The sequence below is a fragment of the Neomonachus schauinslandi genome, chromosome 9 (genome assembly GCF_002201575.2).
Source record: "Neomonachus schauinslandi chromosome 9, ASM220157v2, whole genome shotgun sequence".
NCBI classification, from domain to species: Eukaryota; Metazoa; Chordata; class Mammalia; order Carnivora; family Phocidae; genus Neomonachus; species Neomonachus schauinslandi.
Genome location: NC_058411.1, coordinates 54,041,929 through 54,053,859, shown reverse-complemented (window position 1 = coordinate 54,053,859; position 11,931 = coordinate 54,041,929). Strand labels below are relative to the sequence as shown.

Below are 11,931 nucleotides of genomic sequence, written 5' to 3'. Positions count from 1 at the left end.
TTCTTTCTTTCTTTCTTTCTTTCTTTCTTTCTTTCTTTCTTTCTTTCTTTCTTTCTTTTTCTTTCTTTCTTCTTTTCCTTCCTTTCCTTTCCTTTCCTTCCTTCCTTCCTTCCTTTTATTTCCATAATGCCCAAGCTTCTTTGCTTATTTTTTTTTCTTCTTTAGTCCTGTAGGAATTCTAAGAATTCTAGATAGTTAATCTAATTTTCTGGTTGAAATACAATTTTAGGGGCGCCTGGGTGGCTCAGTTGGTTAAGCGACTGCCTTCGGCTCAGGTCATGATCCTGGAGTCCCGGGATCGAGTCCCGCATCGGGCTCCCTGCTCGGCAGGGAGTCTGCTTCTCCCTCTGACCCTCCTCCCTCTCATGCTCTCTGTCTCTCATTCTCTCTCTCTCAAATAAATAATAAATAAAATCTTTAAAAAAATAAAAAATTAAAAAATTTTAAAAAAAGAAATACAATTTTATTACTCATTAACACACACACACGCAAACACACACGATGTTTGCTAAGAAAGAAATGAGTGAGTAAATAAAAATAATTTGAAGTATTTTGAAAGGAGATGGAAGAATACAGATCATTCCATTTCTGCTCTAATACCAATTTCAGAGTGTTCATATCAGCCATCTATAATTTAAAAGAATTCACTCAGGAATGGTGGAATAGGTGCAGTCAGCAGAAGGTGTTATTACATAAGTGTGTTAAACAGAAATTTGTATGTGCAGATTATCTTGAAAATATAAATTCTAATTGCCTGGATGTTACATGTGCAGCTCCACTAGAATAAGGAATTGGTGGGAATAGTTTGTTGCTTTTTTCTATTAGAGTATCTGCTTTATTTTCACAGAGTTTATTTTTAATTGTTAAGTTTTGTTTGTTTTGGACCCTTGAGTCTATTAAAAAGAAATGTGTCTGTAACTCATTTTTATGAAGGCCATAAGTGTCTAAACAAAATCCAACCTGATATCCTAAGTCACATTTATATCTGAAATTATTAATCTCACTAACTGCCTACATAGAAAACAGTAAATGAAAGTGAAAAATATCAGTGAAATGGTCTGCTGAAATGAATAATCTATTTGGCATATATATGTAAGTTTACTGTGCAAACTAGATATTGTATGTTCATTATTTTTTGATAAATATTTCAGTGTCCTTTTAAATATTAATACAATTCCTTGCATCATGATTTAAAGTAAATCATTAAGATCTGTCAACTTTTTTTTTTCCTTTGTAGTATTGGATTTGGAGTGAATTCAGCAGCCCTTAGCCATGAGTATTGCCTTAGAGTCATTTTATTCCTAGTGAGTGGAACTGTGAGCTGACAAACTTGTCCTTACACTTTGCCAGTATTGCAACTGTTACAAAGGGATTATGAGATTTATCCAAGGCCAGAGTGCTAGTCATTGACTAGTTGGCTGAAAATTATGTTGCAGATGCCTCGTTCTTAACCCAGTTGGCTGTGTAACATCCCTAGAGAACATTGGTGCTAGAAGATTCAGGCTGTTTCAATTTACTATTTTAATTAAAACATAGAACTGGAGAAGAAACAAATAAAAAAGATGAAAGCAGAGATTAAAATATCCTCTAGCTCACCCTCAGTATTCTTTGCTACAATTCTGCAGTAAGGCTCCACCAACCTATCTCTAAACAACCGCTACTTTTTTCTTTTTCGTTATGCAACATGCCACATTTACAGGCTCAAAATGATACTTCACATTCCATTTCCTCAACATAGCATCATTAGAAGGAGCACATAATTCCACACACTGACACCTAGAAAATGTGATGCATTGTGTTACTTCATTATACTTTCTCGTTTAGTTAGAAACTGTAGATTAAAGAATCCATCAGCAACTCTTACCAAGCACAAAGTATTCAGAACCTATCAAATATAGGCAGTGGCTTAATAGTAAAATAATAGAACTTGTTTTTAAGAGATTGGTGTTAACATATGTTGGTGAAGAGGGAAGGACTAAAAGCACAGTGTGGTCTAAATGATTTATACATGTAAAAACAGATCCCCTCTCTCCCCCAAGAAAAACTCATTATGGATTTAAAGGTACTAAAAAAAAATAAAATTGGGGAGAATTATTTTAGTTTTCATTATGTATTCATTCATTCAGCACAAACTGGGTCTGTGCTAAACATTAAAGAAATAGACAGACATGGCTCTTCCCCACAAGCAGCTTATAGTCTATAAAGTAGGGAAGACAACATGTGTTTACCCTACACAAAAATCAGCTGATAAGTGGTAAGTATCAGGAAAGAAAAATCCAGGACATTTAGAATTTGCTATTGAATGAGCTTGAGTATGTGACTTGTGAAATTTCCATACACTGCATTTTTTCCAGTTACTTTTATAACGCTAATGAAAATAAACACATTTAAGAGCAAAAAATAACTGATGTAATTAATTCTTGATGAAAATCTAATTAAAATATAATGGGAACAAGATAGTTTATTGCTCTGGCAAACTTATTGTGATCTGGTTAAATATCCATCATAAATACAGGTTTAGATATGATCAGGACCTATAATTAATGTAAATGAAAATTATATAGCCATGTGCTATGGCTTCGCTGTCTTTCTTGGCTTTGGAAAAATATTCCAAGGTAGGTCTACATAGAGAGATGATTAGGTTACATTTACCTGTGTTATTAATACAAGCCATACAAGTATGTTCTTATTTGACAGGAGCATGCCTATTTTAAGTGCAAGGTTACCTTCACACAGTATAATGCAGTGTTGATAATATAGATTCTGGAACCAGAACCACTGTATGTGAATCTCAGTTTTGCCACTTAACTGAGTTATATGATACTGGACAAGATATTTAAACTATCTAGCATCAGTTAACTTGTCTATTAAATATAGAAAAACAGTATTTCTTACATGTTTTTGTAAGGATTAATTAACTTGATACATATATGAATTTATTACAACAGTGCCAGCTTCATGTTGAATATTCAATACAAAATATAGTGATGTCGAGGCTTACAATAATACTGATGCTAGAATATTAAGAGACAGTCAAATTTAAACTTATGGTATGAGATCAATAAATAGAATTGTGGACTATGATTTTTGCATCATCCTGCATTCGTACTTAATCAGTTAATGTCCAATCAGGAGAAAGAAACCACACATTAATTTGAACAGGGGAATTTAATATAAAGAATTATTAATTGTAACAGAGGACTAGAGTGAGAAGGGATTGGCTAGTAAGAAGTAGAGAACTCTAAATATAGAAACAGCAGATGCTAACCCTAGGGATGAGCCCAGATGCCTGCAGAAGACTCCTGCATCCCCGAGGCTGAAGTGCAGGCCTTGTTACAGAAGGCACAGGTGAATGGCAGAGAAGTACCTAACCCTACCCTTACCCTTAACCCTAACCCTAACCCTTAGGAGAAACTGCTGTAAGTCTGCCCTCTGGGGTGCCAGAGAAAGCTGTCCTTTGTGGGTGCTGCTGGCTATCATGCACTGAAGGAGCAGGGCATGGGGAAGCTGAGTGTGACTCGGGAATCTGAGGGACTCTGCCATAAACATCCCTGGTGATGGGGGGAAGGTGCTGAGGAAGGGGCTGCAGCAGAGTGCCCACAGGCATGCGCTTTAGGAGCTGGGCTGAGAAGAACCTGCAAGCAGTGAGAGAGCTGGAGAGACTCTGCTACAAAGTGTAGGGGTCTGGGTGCCTGGAGAAGCTACGAGCTGCTGAGTGTTGCTGGCCCCTGTGTTCCACAGGAATGGGCACTGAAGAGGCAGAAGTGCTTGTAGGAGTGCATTGCCATGAGTGAGCAGAACTGAAGTGGGAAGAAAAACTCCTTCCTGGAACGCCTCTTCAGTCCCTTCTACTGATAAAGCTTCTTGTCAGCTGTAACAGGAAAAAATGTGTATGTATTTGAAGGGTCAAGTACCACTTTCACAGAGCAGGTTAATAGGGTCAGTTTGGAGCTGGAAGGCAGTAAAACAATAAGTGGCACATTATGACAAACAAAAAAAATTGAATATGAGAAGTTCATATTTCTATTCTTTGTGCTAATTTATTAAACATACTTCATTCCCATGTGGATTCTAGAAATGCTTATGAACTGGAAAATTCACAAATACTATTTGCATTTATAGTATTGAAAAAAAATCTCTAATTGACAACCAATCCTTAAGAAAATAGTGTACTCATGGGGCGCCTGGGTGGCTCAGTTGTTAAGTATCCATCCGACTCTTGATTTCAGCTCAGGTTGTAATCTCAGGGCCCTGAGATGGAACCCAGCATCCGGCTGTCTCCCTGCTCAGTGGGGAGTCTGTTTGAGATTTTTCTGCCCTTCCCCACCCCCCACTCACTTGCATGTGCTCTCTCTCAAATAAATAAATAATTTTTTAAAGATTTTATTTATTTATTAGAGAGAGAGAGAGCATGAGAAGGGGGAGGGTCAGAGGGAGAAGCAGACTCCCCCCTGAGCAGGGAGCCTGATGTGGGACTTGATCTTGGGACTCCAGGATCAATAATAAACAAATAATTTTTTTTTAAAAAAGAGTATACTCTTGAGGGGAGCCTCTGCAATATTGACCAGAGTGACATCATCTATTAGAAATCTATTGGTAGGGGCACCTGGGTGGCTCAGTCGATTAAGCAGCTGCCTTCGGCTCAGGTCATGATCCCAGGGTCCTGGGATCGAGCCCCATGTCAGGCTCCCTGCTCGGTGGAAAGCCTGCTTCTTCCTCTCCCTCTCCCTGCTGTTCTGCCTACTTGTGCTCTCTCTCTCTCTGCCAAATAAATAAAATCTTTAAAAAAAAAAAAGAAATCTATTTGTATTCACATATTTTAAAACTTTAACAGAGATGTTTTACTATTTTAACATAAAAGCAATCCTTTCTCACCTAAGTTTTTCATTACTTCACCCATCAGCAGCATTCCCTCATTGCCGAAACTTGCCAATCCCTACAACTACTATTTGCTCATGGATCTCTTGTCTACCCGTGTTTACTTACTAGGCTCCTCATACAATTCCATGCCTTCTACCAGAATTGAAGATTCCCATTTATAAGAATATAGTACAAGCACTATTATTATTATTTTTTAATATACTCAACAGACAGACTGATTTGGAGGAGGAAAGGGAACAACACACACATGGCATTTTCAATCATGCTGGGTAACAAGGAATCCCCACCAATCCCCAAAAATAAGGAAAGGTGGCCAGGATCAACAGTTTTTCAGTAAAAGTGATAGAGAGAGCATATAATATGGACGGATCCAACAAGTCTAAGGATGAAGATAATGCCAACAAATTTTACACCCCAAACAAGAGGCACTAGGCTGAGTAGCCAGTAGGTGAGCAAATCTGAGAAAACTGACAAAATTTAAAATCCTCACAGGTTTCAATAATTAAAAAGTACAAAAGGAACTTCTCTTCCAATTGATAGAAGTTTACCCCCAAACTCTGCAGGGGGCAGAAATGCTGGGCACAAATTCTGGGACTCCTAGATGTAGAGTGGTTCATATATGAAGAGAGGTACAAAGGAGGCCAAGTTCTGAAAGTAGTATAGCAGCAAAATATTTCATAAACAACAGAACTACTTTAAGGGACAGGTTTGTTGAGCTCTGAAAGGTACAAAAAGATACAAAGGAAGTACCTCTGAATTGACTTATCTGTGAGGAATAGAGATGTGACCACACAAAACGTTTTTTTCAATACCTCATGGTAAAAATACAAAGGGAATGGTCTGGATATCAGTTGTTAGACTGGGGAAGCCAACCTGCTCTATCACTTCACTGTATGTGGAAAGTTCTTCCTAATAATCTAGGAAAAGCCAACTCTTTTAACCATGAAAAATCAGTAAGAATGATTATCAATTCACCTATATGTATTTTGTAACAAAAGGTGAAAATTAGTGAAGTCCAAAAGTTAATTAAACACACACACACACACACACACACGAAAAATATGGTGTCAGGGCAGATGAGAAGAGCAACAATATTTCAAAGTGAGTTATAACAAATTAAGAAAATGATAAAGTGATTCCTATGAACAGAATGTGTTAAATATTTAAAATCAATGGTTGAACTATAGCACAGTGTTACAAGAAAGGTGACAGAACCTAGAAATAAAACAAAAAAAATCATTTTAAAAAGACTACACTCAAAGGTGTACAGGAGTGAACTGACATAACAGAAATCACAGGGAATAAAAAATGATGAGCTAAAATAATGATATAGAAGCAAAAAAAAAAAGGCAAAAAGTTTCTAGAGTTATGGTGAAGGAGATAAACAATAAAACAGTTCTGCCAAAATGATTAAATCAATCGAAGAAAAAATATTAAAACTCATTCATTTAAAAAAAATTTCCTGAATGAAAGCTCAAATATACATATTTTAAAAGCGTACACATTATATAGTGAAACAAAATCTAAAATGTTCAGCAGTGAGACATATCTCAGTGAAATTATTGGGTTTTCAGAATAATTAAAAAATTATTTTGGACACCCACATAAAAGATCAAATGCTTTTAAGGGAAAGAAAATCTGATTGGACTCATAATTCTTTTTTTTTTAAGATTTTATTTATTTGACAGGGACAGCAAGAGAGGGAACACAAGCAGGGGGAGAGGGAGAAGCAGGCTTCCCGCCGAGCAGGGAGCCCAATGTGGGGCTTAATCTCAGGACCCTGGGATCATGACCTGAGCCGAAGGCAGACGCTTAACGACTGAGCCACCCAGGTGCCCCATGTGTCCTATTATTTTCAAGTACAAGCTTATTCCTCACTTGGTGTGTTCCTATACACATGACTAACACTTGACATAGTCATTAAATGAAATGAAAATAGTGAGTTTGCATATCAATATTCACTTTTTTTTAAGATTTATTTATTTTAGAGAGGGAGAAAGAGTGAGGGTGGGAGGGGAAGAAGAAGAGGGAGACAGAGTCTTAAGCAGATTCTGTGCTGAGCATGGAGCCCTATGCAGAGCTCAGTCTCATGACCCCGAGATCATGACCTGAGCCGAAACTGAGTCTGCTGCTTAACGGACTACACCACACAGCCACCCCTCAATATTCATTTCTAAACCTCATGTTCATGGAGAGGAAGGGGTGGTACCATATTTAATCTCTCTTTAGCACATTGCAGAGTGCTTGGCACATAGTTAATGTGTAGCAAATATTGATTAGATAAACAAATAATGGATGAAAGATGGAAGAATTATAGAAATTCATATATGCTAAATTTTCATTAGGATGATCAAAGAGAATTTTGGCTGAGTTGGTATGTAAACTGAATCAGGAAGGTGGAGGATTATTCAAGTAAAACAGTATGCCAAATTGCCAAAGATATAAAAAAATCTGAAGTGATACTAGAAAATATCAAGAATATGAAGCTTACCTCTATTTTGGAGTATTAATGCTAAGGACAAGTTAGAGATTTAAAAAAAAATCAAGTAGCCTGCAATTAAACCCAGAAACATCACAAAAATATTCAGAGAAACAGAAATTAATATAAGGACCAATTTGAGATAAATTTAGTTTCCTAGAAATTATATGTAGAGGGAAAAGAACTTAAAATTGTTTTAAGGAAACAGTAATAAAATAAATGTTAGAGCCATTCTTGGGGCGCCTGGGTGGCTCAGTCGTTAAGCATCGGTTAAGCGTCTGCCTTCCGCTCAGGTCCTGATCCCAGCATCCTGGGATCGAGCCCCGCATCGGGCTCCGGGCTCAGCGGGAAGCCTGCTTCTCCCTCTCCCACTCCCCCTGCTTGTATTCCCTCTCTCACTGTGTCTCTGTCAAATGAATAAATAAAATCTTTAAAAAAAAAAAAAAACATTCTTATTTTGCTAAGTGGCTAAAATAAAGCAATGACATACTATGTAATCAATTTTTTTTAGAATGAATGTCTTAACCATAAGTTTAAGTTAAATGGTTAAAAAGAAAAGCAATGATATTACTACATTTTATTTTCTATTCAACCTCCCAAACACCATAATTTTCTACGTATCTTTACCATATGTAAAGATAAAATAAATGACTTTTGGTGAATGTTTCTTGCATCCAACAACCCTCATCTTCATGAGATCAAGGATCATGTCTTATTTACCTTGGCATTTCAATCCTTGCTCTAGTGACTTGCACACTGATACAGTCATACAGTGAAAAAATAAATAACACTGAAGGGCAGTTATTAAGAATTTATTTTGTCCTATGCAATATACATTGTGTGAATCACCACATATAATTTTAGCAACAGCTGATGTGATAGGTACTAGTGTCTTCCCCTCTTTTACAGAAGAAACTAAGGCTGAAGGATGAACAGTTAAAAAAGAAAACTCTTCTGAAGTCACGTGACTGGTAAGTAGCTAACCCAAAACTTGAATCTAGGCAGGCTAGCTCTCAAATATGATTCTGTAATTACCAGAGGGTACTTTTTTTCTAGGAATGGAATACAGGTGGGTAATTAAAAGCATGATTACTTTTGTTTTAAAATTTGAGGCCAGCAGTTATATATCTTATAAAGGTTTTATATTTTTATTCTGGTGATAAAGTCAGTGTATGTCATGCATATTTGATTTCAAATTGCTTCAACATTTATTTAGCAGTAATTAAATTTGAGTTTATACTTAATGTAATCTATACGTAGTACCTGTTGAGAAACATTTCTCCCTGGGTCTCGTGGGGTTTTTTGTTTTTGCTTTTAGTTTTTGATGTAGTGTTCAATGATTCATTAGTTGCGTATAACACCCAGGGCTCAAAGCACTGGCTGCTATTCTTCCAGACTTTTTTGCAAGGATATTTTCATACCAAATGGCCTTCAAGATAGAAATATTGTTACCTCTGGAACAAAGGAAAGGTACACTAATTTCTAATTAGAAGAGATTTGATTTCTCTAAACGCAGAGTTCCTCTGCCATAATATAATCCACTGTATGTGTGCAGTTATCATGTGGCTCTCTTTGTGTCTCCCCACTAAAATGGGACTTGGGGAACTAACACAAATAAGTGGATATTCTGGCTACTGCTATGGATTAGCAATAAACTGTCCACTTTTAACTCAGGAATCTATCAACATACATAAAACTTTGGCAAGCAAATTCATTAGCTTGTATATAGTATGAAATCTTAGACCCTTTAAAGTTCCTAACATATATATTGTGTGATTTTTTATTACATATTATTAAATGACTTATTTTTTAGGAAAGAAATTTGCTGATATATCTAATATTTTTAAAAAGACCCAAGATTTGAATGATTAGAAGAGTCCATGAAAACCCATCAAAGATTTATATTTTTCAAATAGTTCAAATGCTTAAATATTCAATCTATTCCTTACCATCTTTAATATATATATTTGGCTGGTGATGAATATTTTTAAAACATTAGACCAGCTGTTCACAAGAGGAGCCAATCTGTCTCCTGGGGAATATTTAGCAACATCTGGAAACATCTTTGCTACACACTGCTTGAGTTATATACATTCATTCCTTGTCTCAGCTGAGAGTGGTGTTGGTTACTATTAGCATTTAGTGGATATAGAGACCAGGGATGCTGTTAAACATCCTATAGTGTACAGGACAACCTCCCATAATTAATTATTTGGTCCCAAATGTCAATTATGATAATGTTGAGAACCCAGATATACATATATATGCTTCCACATCTGAATTTGAGAGATCTAAGTCAATTCTCTCAATGATAAGAATTAATCTGCATATAAAATTAGAAAGATATAAGTATCTCTACATTTGTCCGTCATATGTGTATAATACATTTCATGAAAATCAAACCATAACATAAACAACAGCAAATAATCAACAGAAAACCAAAATTTCAATCATTTCCAAATTTTTAGGATGTACCTATATTTAGACATATTAGAGTAATATAGTCAAGCCTTTATTATTATTATTGATAAGGAAGTATAACCAATAATGTATATACAGAAAACAAACTTTTATCATGTATGTGGATGGGGGTGGATGGTTATGGTATGAACATTAAAAAGATGGGTATGGCCAAAGGTATTAAAGAGGGCACGTATTGAATGGAGCACTGGGTGTTATATGCAAACAATGAACCATGGAACACTACATCAAAAACTAATGATGTAATGTATGGTGATTAACATAACATAATAAAATTAAAAAAATGAAAAATTGAAAAAATTAAAAGATGGGTACGGACATTATAAAGATGGGTATGGAAATGAACATTAAAAAGAAATTATCCTGTATTTGGTTACTTAAGTCTATGCTGTTACTATGGAAAATGCAGTACTATACATCTATTTGTTATTATAACAATCTGTCAAGGAAATTCTATAATTTGTATACATTACTTTTCAAAATTGTAATACTGTATTTGAATATTACCTGGGTTTTAGAACAATCCTTAAGCATCCATGACTTTACAAATTATAGTTACAAAATTATAAGTATGACCAGCATATGTGTATGCATATATGTGTATATGTATACATGCATATATACACAACTACTCACATACAATTAGCAACATACACTGAACATCTGTGTCATGGGGTCAAATAAAATTCGTCAAAACTGATATAGTATTTTCTGGTTCACAAGTGGGGACTAACAGTGAGCATTGAGGAACCTCTTCTCAAAAAGGTTTGACTGAGTGAAGTAGACTTCAAAATTATGGCACAAGATGAGTTAATTCTAAGATGGAAACAATATGAAGCATATGTCCAAGCTTTGGAGAGCAAGTACACAGATCTTAATTCTAATGATGCAACTGGCTTAAGGGAGTCTAAAGAAAAACTAAAGCAGCAACAAAAGTCTGCACACAGGGAAAAATCCGTGTAATGTGACTAGCAACCAAGGAGCAGGAGATACAATTGTATACTACTCAAATCCAGTACCTCAAGCAAGTCCAGCAGCCAAGCGTTACCCAAATGAGATGAACAATGGTAGACACAGTGATCAACTGGTTTTTCCTAAAAATGAAAGGTGAATTGGAAGAGACTAAAGACAAACTGGAACAAGCCTGAAATAAACTGTGTACCTGGAAGTTTATGCCTGATAGGTAAACAGTCATACTCCCCAGTCAAGACTTCCCTGACCATCCTACTAGGAAAAAGCTGTGGTGGGACAGCCAAGTACTCCTTTCCACAGCAAGACTTAGACTTTTTGAGCAAAAAAAAAAGCCACATTCTTATACTTTCCAGCTTGAAATTGTTCATGTAAAACTTACCAGATGAACCTTGTGTTTGGCTTTTTTCTCTTCCTCTTACCCTTGTTTCAGAGGCTGATGATGTGGGACTATTCCAAAGAAGTGGCCACTTCCAAAAATTTCCCTTCTAGAACTTGTAGACACTTGAGAAATCTTTCTGTTTGAAGAAACTAGACAGAGAAAGAGAAGTCTCAAATCTGGGCACACTGTGTCTTCAGACAGTTTGGAGGAATGAAAACCTAGAAATTTAAAATCATGAATTGAACATGTAAAATTCCAGTAAAAGGTGAAAATGGAATATGCATCACTCTTAACCTTGAGCATACTGACTGAGAGACACTGTATATCAGTTTTGTCAATAAGACTATGGACTTCATCATTGTTGTTGAACTTTTGGTTCTAAACTCAAATGAGCCAAACAGGCAAAGCGTTAATGGCAAAGTGTTGAATGCTTAAGCCAAGGAGAATCAAGAGCTTGTAAATCAGCTGTCCCAGGAATGTGTTGCAAACTTCGAAGCAGAGCTGGCTTTACAGAAAAAAATATAGCCAGGAACTTAAATGCAGTCAGAATGAACTGAATGTCTTCATCATTCAACTTGACAGAAGTAGAAGGTATGCTGAGCACCGTTCTAGTTCTTCAGCAGCAACAGAAAGAGATATGCTGGTAGTTGGCTCAGTACCAACAGTCACAGTCTCACACTCCAGCCCCAAGTACCAGCAGGACTACATCTTCTGAGCCTGTATGACAAGCAGAGGCCAC

The 11,931-nt window shown here is 36.2% G+C and overlaps 1 pseudogene; it reads left to right on the top strand.

Moving 5' to 3' along the window:
• LOC110590554 overlaps positions 1–11,336 on the top strand; it is a 51,511-nt pseudogene extending 40,175 nt beyond the window's left edge.
• The last annotated feature ends 595 nt before the right edge of the window (positions 11,337–11,931 follow it).